Source organism: Mesocricetus auratus, unplaced genomic scaffold, assembly GCF_017639785.1.
Source record: "Mesocricetus auratus isolate SY011 unplaced genomic scaffold, BCM_Maur_2.0 Super-Scaffold_100020, whole genome shotgun sequence".
NCBI classification, from domain to species: Eukaryota; Metazoa; Chordata; class Mammalia; order Rodentia; family Cricetidae; genus Mesocricetus; species Mesocricetus auratus.
The window spans coordinates 17,569,976-17,580,649 of NW_024429201.1; the positions used below are offsets into that span (position 1 = coordinate 17,569,976).

Here is a 10,674-nt window from a genome sequence, read left to right on the forward strand (position 1 = left end):
TGTAGGGTGGTACCCCTCTTAAGCATCTGTCTGGCCACTGCCCTTGACCTTTGGAAGATTTAGGCATGCTAAAGCTCTTGCTGTTGACTGATAGGACTGTTTCATGTTGGGTGTGAATCAGAGAGAAACTAGGAAGCTTGAACTGGAACATGAATTCAGAAACTACTGAGATAACATCACTTAAGGTTCCATTCTGCGAGAATAGACACAGGTTCTGCTCTAACTAAGTACACAGTGATTTTTATGGTGAGATGCCCATCTTGATTTATTCTGAAATTCAGTTTACAGCATTGTTGATCCAACATATTTGTATTCTTTAACCAGTTTTCTTCACTCTTATTGAGGGCCTAGGGAAACCTGTTAATATTCAGTGTATGAAATAGAGTAGATCTCTTTTGGTTTTGCTTTTGGTTTTGTTTGCCCAAAGATGAGCCTCAGAGATACCACAATTCTTGGGAAAAAATTAAGCAATAGGCCATGAATGGTCATTTTTCAAACAAGATGTTCAGAAAGTTTTGTCATGTCACATTTCATTGAAACATTCCAGATCCTTCTTTATTTCTGTACTCTAAGCCATGTCCTTTACAACTGTTTTACATTCCATGCATTAGGTGAAAAACTTCTGACCTAATATGAACTTTGAACTAACCTGGCAGCAGTATTCTACACTTCCGAGTTATGGATGGATTGGTGGGAGACATTTTCACAGAATGTCACTGACAAAACTCTGAGGCAGAGGTGAGTGTGTGGAGCTGAGCCTACACTTGGAGATGCAGAAGCGATCACGAGGCTGGCACACGAAATGAGGCTCTGTTCCACGGTGGGTCACCCTTCAAGCAGTGGCCACCGCAGCGCACTCACCAGTTGCATTATTTGCCAACAGTTGCATGGTAGTTTTGAGTTTTGTTCCTGGTGGGTTGAGGTATCCCTTCTCTGCTCGAACATACAGCTCCAGTTCAGGGTTTCCAACCACAAAGTGCTAAACAGACACCTTAAAAAAACAAATACTGGCACTCATTTCTGGTCTTTGTATCTCTCTGGGATGTTCCCATTCTTTTTTGTATCCACCCCAGTAAATCTCTTCCTCTGGATATCATAAAGATCACTTCATCTTGTTTAAAGATGGTCAGTGGAATGACTAACGGAGGTGGCTTCTCAGGGGCCTATGAAAGCAGTAGGCCTTAAATCAGATTTCAGAAGCATTTCTACCTATGCTTCAGTTTCAACAAGGAAAGACAGTCCCTGGATCTGGGGGATCAAAACTCAGAGACTTGAGTGCAGTGCTCAGCAAGTCTCCAGTGCACACCATGTGATGATCTGAAATGCAGATACCTTTCCTTCTACGGGCCAGGGTCACAGGCTGGTGGAAACCGGAAGAGACAGTGAGCTGTGTGTTCCTGGATAGCTAGGGAGGAGGTGGTGGGAACTTCTAGTCTCCCTCAGTTTGTCACGACTATGCAAGCATGCTCTGCCTATGGGAGCAAAGACAAAGAGGCACACCACTGCCAGTCTCCCTGGCTTCACACTCATCTATCATTTGAACGGAGAACTCAAGATTCTTACACCAATTCACATAATTGCAGTCAGGTATGAGACAGAATGCAAGCTATTCATTTTTCAAAATTTTAAAAACATGTGATGACATAAATATGACACAAACTTTTTCATTTTGCAAAACTGAAATTCTGTACCCATGAAACAACTACCCAGTCTTCCTCCCCACAGCGTCTATTCCAACATTCTGTCTCTAAATTGTCTATTTGTGACATGCTATAGAAGTAGAACAGAATGGCATCTTTAAGGCTCACCCATGTTGTGCCATCTCTGTCTTTTACAGACTCAACACTATCCCACTGGATGCGTGTGGTACATTTAAAACTTCACTCCCCTGCCCACGGACACTTGGGAGGCTACTCTAAATATTGCTGCTGTTTGCATGGGTACAAACATGGGTAAAATTCCCTGTTTTTGGTTCTTTGGGATACATAGCCTAAAGTGGAAGAGTGTCACATGGTAACTTAACTCTCTGTGTCATGCTGAAGGAATTTGCATACTACTATTTCCCAACAACCCTCTACTCAACTGTTGCAAGGCAGCCACTCTTAAGATTTGTGTCTAGGAACAGAGCGAAGTCAGCTAGCCTTAATTCTTGGAAGTGTCCTTCACCAACCCCACTTTTCCAGGTGATGGGAGTCAGAAGTTCAGTCAGTTGTAACACACTGAAGGAGACTGGATGTATCCTCAAGAGCTTTTGTGACTCATCACAGTGGACTACTGAGTTCTTGTCACTTCCTTCCATTGTCAGGGGGAAGGAAGGGACCAAGTAGCTCCCAGGTGTTATGAGATGTCATGTGTGCTTGTGACTTAAGGAGAGATGTCTTGCCCCTCCCTATTCGTTCCATACAGATTGTGCTCAGGTTCAGATGTTGGCCTTCTGAGAACTCTGGGCCTCTGGGACTCATCTCCACACAAGCCTTGGAACTGCTTTTCCAATCCCAGTCTTCTTTCCTAGGATCTAAAGATGTTCTGGGCAAAGGTTTCTGGATACATATTTATGCTCTGCTTGCATGCTCATGTCCAATAGGGAAAATGTAGACATCAATTGCTGCCTCTGTTGGGAACTCAGCCTGCGCCGGATCAGTTTGGGAGTGGGCTTCCTGCCCACAGCATTATCTGATCTACAGTGGATACCAGAACTTTATTGAGAGCTCAGCTAGCTGGACATAAAGCAAGGTGAGATCAACACTAGGCTTTCACAGCAAAGGAAAGAAGAAGTCAGGCTAGCCCCACCCCTTCACATTTCCATCTAAAGAAAAACAAAAACAAAAAAACCTCTCTCCCTACCTGTGGCCATAAACTTTGGAAGAAGGCAGACCTCTTAGATGTGCATGTCACCCTCAGCTCCGGTGGAAGGACTGAGAGCTCAGACCCTATCTTCTGACCTCAGTTTCTTTCTCTACTAAGATGAGAAGGAGCAAATAACCTTGACTGGCAATGAAACATCCCTAAACAAGCAAATAAAACTCTACTAAACTGCTAATCACCTAGCATAGAGAGAAGGTAACTTCAAAAGACTTAGTTCAATGCTTAGGCTTGTGGGAACAAGTCCAACTCATACCCCCTATGCATCGTCACTGAGCTGATGGCCTCTGGTCCATCATCTCCCCCAGGGCTACCTGTCTTCTGGCTCTCTCTCCCTTTTCTCCTTCTTCATGGACCTCCCCAGCTCCCTCTGCCTGAAGATCGCTTAGCACATGTGTTTGCAATGCCCTTTCTTGCTTTTCATGTCTCTGCCTCCTCCTCCTCTAAACTCAATCCAGAACAATTTCTTTTGTACCACCCACAAAGGCAGGCACACTGCTAGGCACATGTCCCAGACACATGGTTGATGCTAGCTGAAGGAGGTGGAGATATCTGGACTAGACAAACCTGCTTTCTTGGAAGCATTCACCCTTTCCAAGCAACCACCTCGTGACCATCCCAGTGGCATCTCAGGCAGAACAGTGTGTGGTTAGCAGCTCCTGGAGCCCTGGCCCTTGGGATACGGGAAGCAGGCGTGCACGGCGTGCACAGCCATTCCAATAATAGCTTCAGATGGGTGAATGCCGTGACTCACGTCCCCAGTGCATGCCTGTCTGTCTCAGAGGCAGAGGACTGTGGGCTGTGGGCTGTGGGCGGGACGCTGTCTCTGTTCAGTATGGGGGGAGGGGAGTGTCACCTGGGAAGATCAGGAAATGGGCAGAGTGCACACCAGAGCCTTGAAGCTTGAAGGGTACAAGGTCAGCTGCACTGACTCACCCAGGAAGGCGAGCGGGCAATGACCAAATATGAAGCAAGTTGCCTGTCGGGGAAGCCCTTAGAGAAACAGGAAGTGGGATCAGCTGGTAGAAAGCTCAGAAAAGAAAAGGCCACTTGACTTTGTGCTTTTGTTCTCTGTTCTCACTGTTTATCCAGAGGAGCATCTGCTGAGCACAGCACAGCAGCCCTGAGTCACCCCCACCCCCTGGCTGGAGGGTGGTACGATTCTGTCTGAGCCGGTAGATGGGCAGAATCCTACTGAGTGTGGAAGAGGTGTAGGATTTGGAGTAGGGGTCTCATCGGTCGTCTGTTTCCCAGGCCCATTGCTGTAGCTGATGTGTATTCACTGAACCTTAGTTTTGTAGATAGTATCTAGGCAAAAGGGTGCTATCTGAGCAGGGTACTGTGCTTCCAAAAGACAGCCTAGGAACTAAGCTGACCCATGGCAGAGCAACAGGCCCAGTATAAAGTTCACTCACAGGTGGATGGCATGCCAGCCACAGCTTTGCCTTCTGCGTTCTGACATTCCAGATTTAAGAGTTTGGTGGGCAGTGTTTCCACCAACCATTGTAATAAACCCAAGAGAAAGGTTGATTTGTCTAAAGGAGACAGTGAAGCTCACAGGGTTATTTGATACCACTGCTGTGTGCTTTGGAGGTGGGATTTGTACCTAGACCATGCTGCCTCCCAGCCCAGCACAATATTCCGATAGGCCTGGTTGATGTTGATTATTTAAATCTTGGGTAGCTGAGAATGCCGGGTGGTCTCAGAGGAGGCTTATTTGTGGACAAGGAATGGCAATTTGTTGGGGAGTTCTTCAGAAGTTGTACCAACCCTCATAGCCAAGCCGCCCCAGGACTTACTTCCAGTCAAGATAAAAATCTAAGTGTCCCTTGGCTGAGAAGCAGGTCCGCAGAGATGGTTCCCAGACAATGCAAGAGAAGAAAGAAGCAAGCATCTCTCCCAGTCCTTCAATGCCCCTAGGGTACGTTGTTCTGCATCCTGAGGATTGTGTAGGAATCTTCAGGCAATAGGTTGCAGATTATCTGTCATTCAAATGGGCCCCAGTTCACAGAGGGGTCTGAAACTTCAGTCCAGACACTCTTCAGCATCTAAGCCTGGGACTGGCATGCTAACAGGTTCCCCAGATAATTCCAGAAGCAGGAGTTCTGAGAACCATTCTTCCTGCAATACCACCATGGGCCTTTCATGCTAGGAGATGTAAACCATCATCCCAGATATATAAATTGAGCAAGACTGACCTGAAAAATCCCCTTCTTGAATAGGTGTCTTAGTGTCCTGGTGTCTTGACTGACAACCACATAGTTTCAAAATAGCTTTGCCTCTCAAAAGGACCTGGAAGCTTCCTTGTAGCAGCCCCAGTTAGGGACTCTGACAGAGGAGGGGGTACCTGGGATCGCTAGCATTGCCTGGAAGAAAAACACAAAGAAGGATGATAAAGCTTTAAGTGCCCTGACCCAGATTTGGGGGTTCAAAATTTGTAGAATGAAATGTATGTAAAGACAAAGATTTGAGAAATGAGAGTGGATAGGGATTTGTATTTCACAAGGATAGCTTCTATCTTTAAATTTAGGAGAGAAAGGTTATTCAGGCCAGACTCTGAAGTACTTCCTCAAACTTCCCACTTGGTCCCCCTCCACCACACAAAGTCGGCAGCAGAAGTTGGGTGGTCATTTGAAACACATCACAAAGGCATGTGTGTGGCCTAGAAATGTCTTTGCGATCTGGCAGAAACTTCCTTCAATAACTTCCTTTGGAAGCACCTCAGTTTCATTGTCATCTGCCGTCTTGGGAGGGACTGCCCACAATCTTGGCATGCAGCTATGGAAGTGAAGTCAGGTTAGAGAGATGTGAGCTCTGAAGAGGCACCCAAGGAGATATGGGTGTAGATTCACAGACTGAAACTCAGTTTTGTTTACTCTTGCTGTGGTTTAATGTAAGCCAATGTGTTTGAACACTTGGTCCCCAGTGTTTGCTCTGTTTTGGAAGGTTGTGGAACCTGTAGGTGAACTTTGGCTGGAGGAAGTGTGTCACTGGGTAGGTGGGTGGGATCTTGAGGTTTTATGTCCTGGCCCCATTTCCTGTCCCCTCTCTACGTTCTGTTCCACCAAGCTGTGAGGAGGTAAGGAGCCCCAGCTACACACCCCTGTCACCATGGAGCTGCCTGTGCCGTGGTTCATGGTCACACAGCAAACAATGTTCCCTCAAACTGTGATCCCAAGGTAACTTTCCTTAAGTTTCCTTTGTTTGGTATTTTGTCACACAATGAGAAAAGTAGCATAAAGATGTCCCTTCATCTTTACAGTTAGATCTGACTGTCACTGTGCAGCCCACTAAAAGCCATAGGCATTCCCCAGTTTTGTCTCATTTACTTAGAGTTAGTACTTTATCATTACACATCAACAGCTGACCGCTACATCGTATAGCCTGTCTATATATCCAAGGTGCACAATGTGTTCTATGGGTACAGGTTTCTATCCCTCTATCAACATCTTTGGGCCCTTTTAAATGTCTACCACTTTGAACAATTCCCAGAACTGCACAGAGAAGAGATACAATTGGGGGGATTTACTCCTCTCAGGAAGTCAGGTGAGGCTGGACTGGAGCCACAGCCAACAGCTCTCTTCTGGCAAAACAAGCAGCCCAGACCTTGGCTGTCTTGGAATTCACTGCATTTCATAGATGGGGTTGGCTGGGCCACAATGGGCAGAAATAAGTGTAATTAGGTTCTTTCTACTTTCTGCTTGCTATAACATCACAGAACATGTTAGAAACAAAGGTAGAGACTGAAACTGGGCAGCCTCTTTGGGCCTCGATTCACTCAAATGTAGAACAAATCATCAGATGACAGAAGTTCCCATCTGGTTCTTAAGTTGTACAGTCCTATCATGTCATTACTGTTAATCTGGCCCACATTTAAATGTATGTATATGTAAGGAATTATAGTCATCTGACTTACATGAGTTTGACTCTACAAGTTCTGTTTCTTTTATTTAGTTAAAAACAGCATAAAGTTACCTTTTATGTGTATATATACATTGCATATCCATATGAGCATGATGCCAAACCTTACATACCTAATGAATGGGTGATTTAAAGGTTTCCTAGCTTATCTTTATCAGAACCAACAGTAGACCTAAACCCACAAAGCGTGGGATGCTCTCGTAACGCATTATGTGTTGCCCACGAGATGATAGACTATAGAGAAAAGAATGTGGCTCTCAGAAAGACTGACCTGGGTTTGAGTGCTGCAGTGGAGTCTCAGGTTGGTCATGCATTAATTGTGTGATCTTAGACAAGGTATTTAGGTTTGCCCAGCGTCTTCATCAACAGATAGGAAAACTAACTCCCACTTTAAGATGACTAAGTTAAAGGTGCAGAGACCCACAGCCAAACATTAGCTAGATCTCTTGTGGAGGAAGGGGAGGAAGTATTGTAGGACACAGTGGTGTTAAGGATGCTACAGGAAAACCCATATACTAACCTGGTCTCATAGGGGATCACAGAGACTAAACAGAACTGGCCCAGGTAGGCTCCATGCATATATGTTACAGTTGTACAACTTGGTCTTTGAGTGGGACTCCTAACAGTGTGAGACTCCTAACAGTGGGATCAGGGGCTATCTCTGACTCTGTTGCCTGCTTTTGGGACCCTTTCCTCCTACAGGATTGCCTCATCCAGCCTAGTCCCACAGCAACTTGATGTACCATGGCTGGCCTGTATCCATGGGATGCCCACCTATATCTGAAGAGAAACAGTGGAGGAGGAGTGGATGGGGCTGGGGGGGATGGGAATAAGGGATTGAGGGGATTGATTGGGATGTAAAAAACCAACCAACCAAGCAAGCAAAAAGACTCAGTTAAATAGTACATGTTACACTTACTAGAGTACCTGGGACACTATATCTCTTGGAGTATGATGTGTTTTGATTGACATGTATATGAGTCAGCCCATGTATACCTATCTGATATTATTTTACATAGTCAAATCAAGTATTCCAACTGCCATTAACATACAGCAGAGAAATTAGCTAATGTGTCTCTGAAAACCCACAGATCAGACTTTCCTAAGGCAGGTTACAAATTCGGCAGAGGAATGTGGCCATTTAACTTGCATCCTATACTTTCCCTTGAGCATCATATTAACTGTTAAAACACAAAAATGTCATAAGCAGATCATAGGAAGCTGAGAAGAATCTCCCTTCTAAAGAGCCTTATTAGGAGTCACACTGTCATTGTCTTGGCAGTGATGGGAAGACCCTGAAAGAAGAGAGCAGGCCTTCCTGTCAGAAGAAGAGCTTCATTAGGAGAGACATCTGTCATGGATAGCATTACAGGGGCCCTCTAGGAAGAGACAGACTGCTCAGTTCTGAAGGACAAAGGGAGTCTTGCTGTTGTAGGTTTTGGGAGAAAGTGTGTCCACATCAGAGTCTGGCCTCCATGCCAAGTCACAAAACAAAACAAAAATCACTGGATAAAAGTAAGGTTATGACTCAAGGTTGTCATGGGCTTAGGTATCAGCCAGCCTGGGCTTACAGCTGCAAAGCGGAGGGAGACTGCATATAAGAGGGTTGCTTGGCCACTCTATCCAGAGATCTCCAGAGGAAGGGAACACAGCCTGATCTTTGGTAGAGAGACAAACTGACAGCTTGGAGTATCGGTGAGCTAACAAAAGGGCCTGAGAGGCTTCATAGAAAAACACTTGCTGAGCAGGTTTAACTCATTAATCTGACACATTGCATCTCTTAATACCTGTGTTAGAACTAACAAATATTCCTAGGGCCATTTTGTAGAGACCAAAATACACTCCTGGAAACATTTCTAAGGTGCACAACTTATAGGGGCCTAAGTCATTAAGGGCATAGGAAATTCCGTCTTCTAGGAGCCCCTGACTAGACACAAAGGCTTATGTGTAGCTGCTGGGTTAGGCCAGACACTCCGGGTGACACTTAGCACAGAATCACTTGGGGCACATTGTAAAAGTTAATATCCCTTAGCTGCACTCCAAATTGGTGAACAAGAGAAGAGAATCAGAACTGTGAACTTTCAAGGCCATCACAAGCATCTAACTGAAGTTTGAGGTGCACTGGCTGGGTGTAGGGGTTTAAAGTCAAGTGGAGATAGAGGGCAGGCCTCTCCCCATCTCCCTATCTCACGAAGCCCCTGGAGCTGATTTAGGTCATGAACCAGAAACTGCAGAACAAGAAAGGAATCTTTCCTACCTCTCTGCCTAGGTGACTTTAGTGGCTGTCATTTGTATGAGCTCCCTTAATGAATAGACTGCTTTCCTTTGACCAGCTTGCTGAGTCCTTGGCTTTTCCAGAACTGACTGTCTGGACTATTGCAGATGCTGCTGAAAGAAGCCACACTTCCAACCCGCTGTTAGGTCTACATAAAAACACTCAGTGTGTGGCGGTACTGAAGGAAAAAATCCCTGTGAGATAGCAGGTCCCCCAGGAGTGGAGGTCAGAAGAGGTTTTGGCTACTCTTTTACTGGGAGAAAGGCATCGTGGAGACTGATGTTTGCATAAGAGGCTCAGGATATTACTGCTCTTGTTACAGTCTCCAGGGGAGCATAAGGGGCCAGAGTCCTTGCTCCAATCTTTAGGAATTTAAGTGCTATCTCCTGAGCTCAGTAGATAAGCCCAACCTCTAGTTTTACAACACAGAAATCTCTAAGGTCATGACATCATAACCCCTCCAAATGCTACCCTGCCTCCTTAAAAGGAATCTGGGATCCTGTCTTGAGCTAGAACCAATCATCTCCTGAGGAGACTGGATATGTTTGCTTGTTATTTCCAGTATGCTGATCTATAAAACATGTGGGATTTCAGGCTGCCTTTGCAGTCTGTGGCTTACTGTATACATGTGCTGAATAATAAAATAGCTGTCTTTATTTCCACCTTGACTGTAGAGGTCTTTGTTGTCCAGAACCTCCAACTGTCCTAGAGAGAAAGATGGAAGTCAGCCGTCTCATGCCAGGCAGAACTGTTATGGTCCTTCAGTTGTGAGGACATTGAATGCCACTAACTTGCTATGGCCCATGGTGGTGGGGGAGTAGAGAGGAGGAACAAAGGACAGGAGCACACTGAGCAAGAACAGTTAGAGTGTGGTGGCTGGGCAGGGTGAAGCCCCTCCCAAGGTTGGTCCTGCCTTATTCTCCTTCATGGAATGAGGTACCTCACCCACTAGAGTGAGTGGAAATTCTATTTCTTCTTTTTCTCTACTTCCCATCTCCTTCTCCTTCATCTGGAGAGAGGAATGAAGCAAGGTTGGAAGCCCAGACTTGTACCGGTCAGGAGGACAAGGATGGTGCCTGGGGACCAATTCCTTGAGCACAGGCTGGATGCAGTATTCATCTTGGGATTGGGCATCACCAATCGCAATGGCTGCCCTACCACAAGACTCTACTTTGTTTTCTCCATCACAATGCTGCATGTGCACTCTGCTCTAGGATCCAAGGAAGAGTGGTGTGTTTTACAAAATCATAGTCACTGGCGTGATGGGGGAAGTCCTTCTGTGTATATGTTATCCTACTGGTTGATAAATACAGCACTGTTGGCCAATAGGGAAACAAGATAGGTGGGACTATGAGTCGAGGAGGATTCTGGGAATTGTAGTCAAGAGTAGAGAGTTGCCATGTGATCCCGAGAGGACACATGAGGCTGCATCCTCAGTAAGATAAGACCTTATAAAAATATATATTAGTAATTATGGGTTAATATAAGTCAGAGCTAGCCATTAAGAAACCATAGCAAATGGCCAACAGCTTCATAATTAATATAGTGTCTCATGTGTTATTTGGGGGCTGAGACAGTGGCAGGACCCAGGCAGCTGTCGGGAGGAATACACATTA

General features: G+C 45.5%; 1 long non-coding RNA gene across 1 annotated transcript; it reads right to left on the reverse strand.

Moving 5' to 3' along the window:
• Positions 1 to 244: 244 nt before the first annotated feature.
• Positions 245 to 5,221, reverse strand: LOC121133209. Its single transcript, XR_005870002.1, has 2 exons — positions 5,061 to 5,221; positions 245 to 991 (listed from the first exon to the last, which is right to left on the reverse strand). It is a non-coding gene; the product is annotated as an uncharacterized LOC121133209 (long non-coding RNA).
• Positions 5,222 to 10,674: the final 5,453 nt, after the last annotated feature.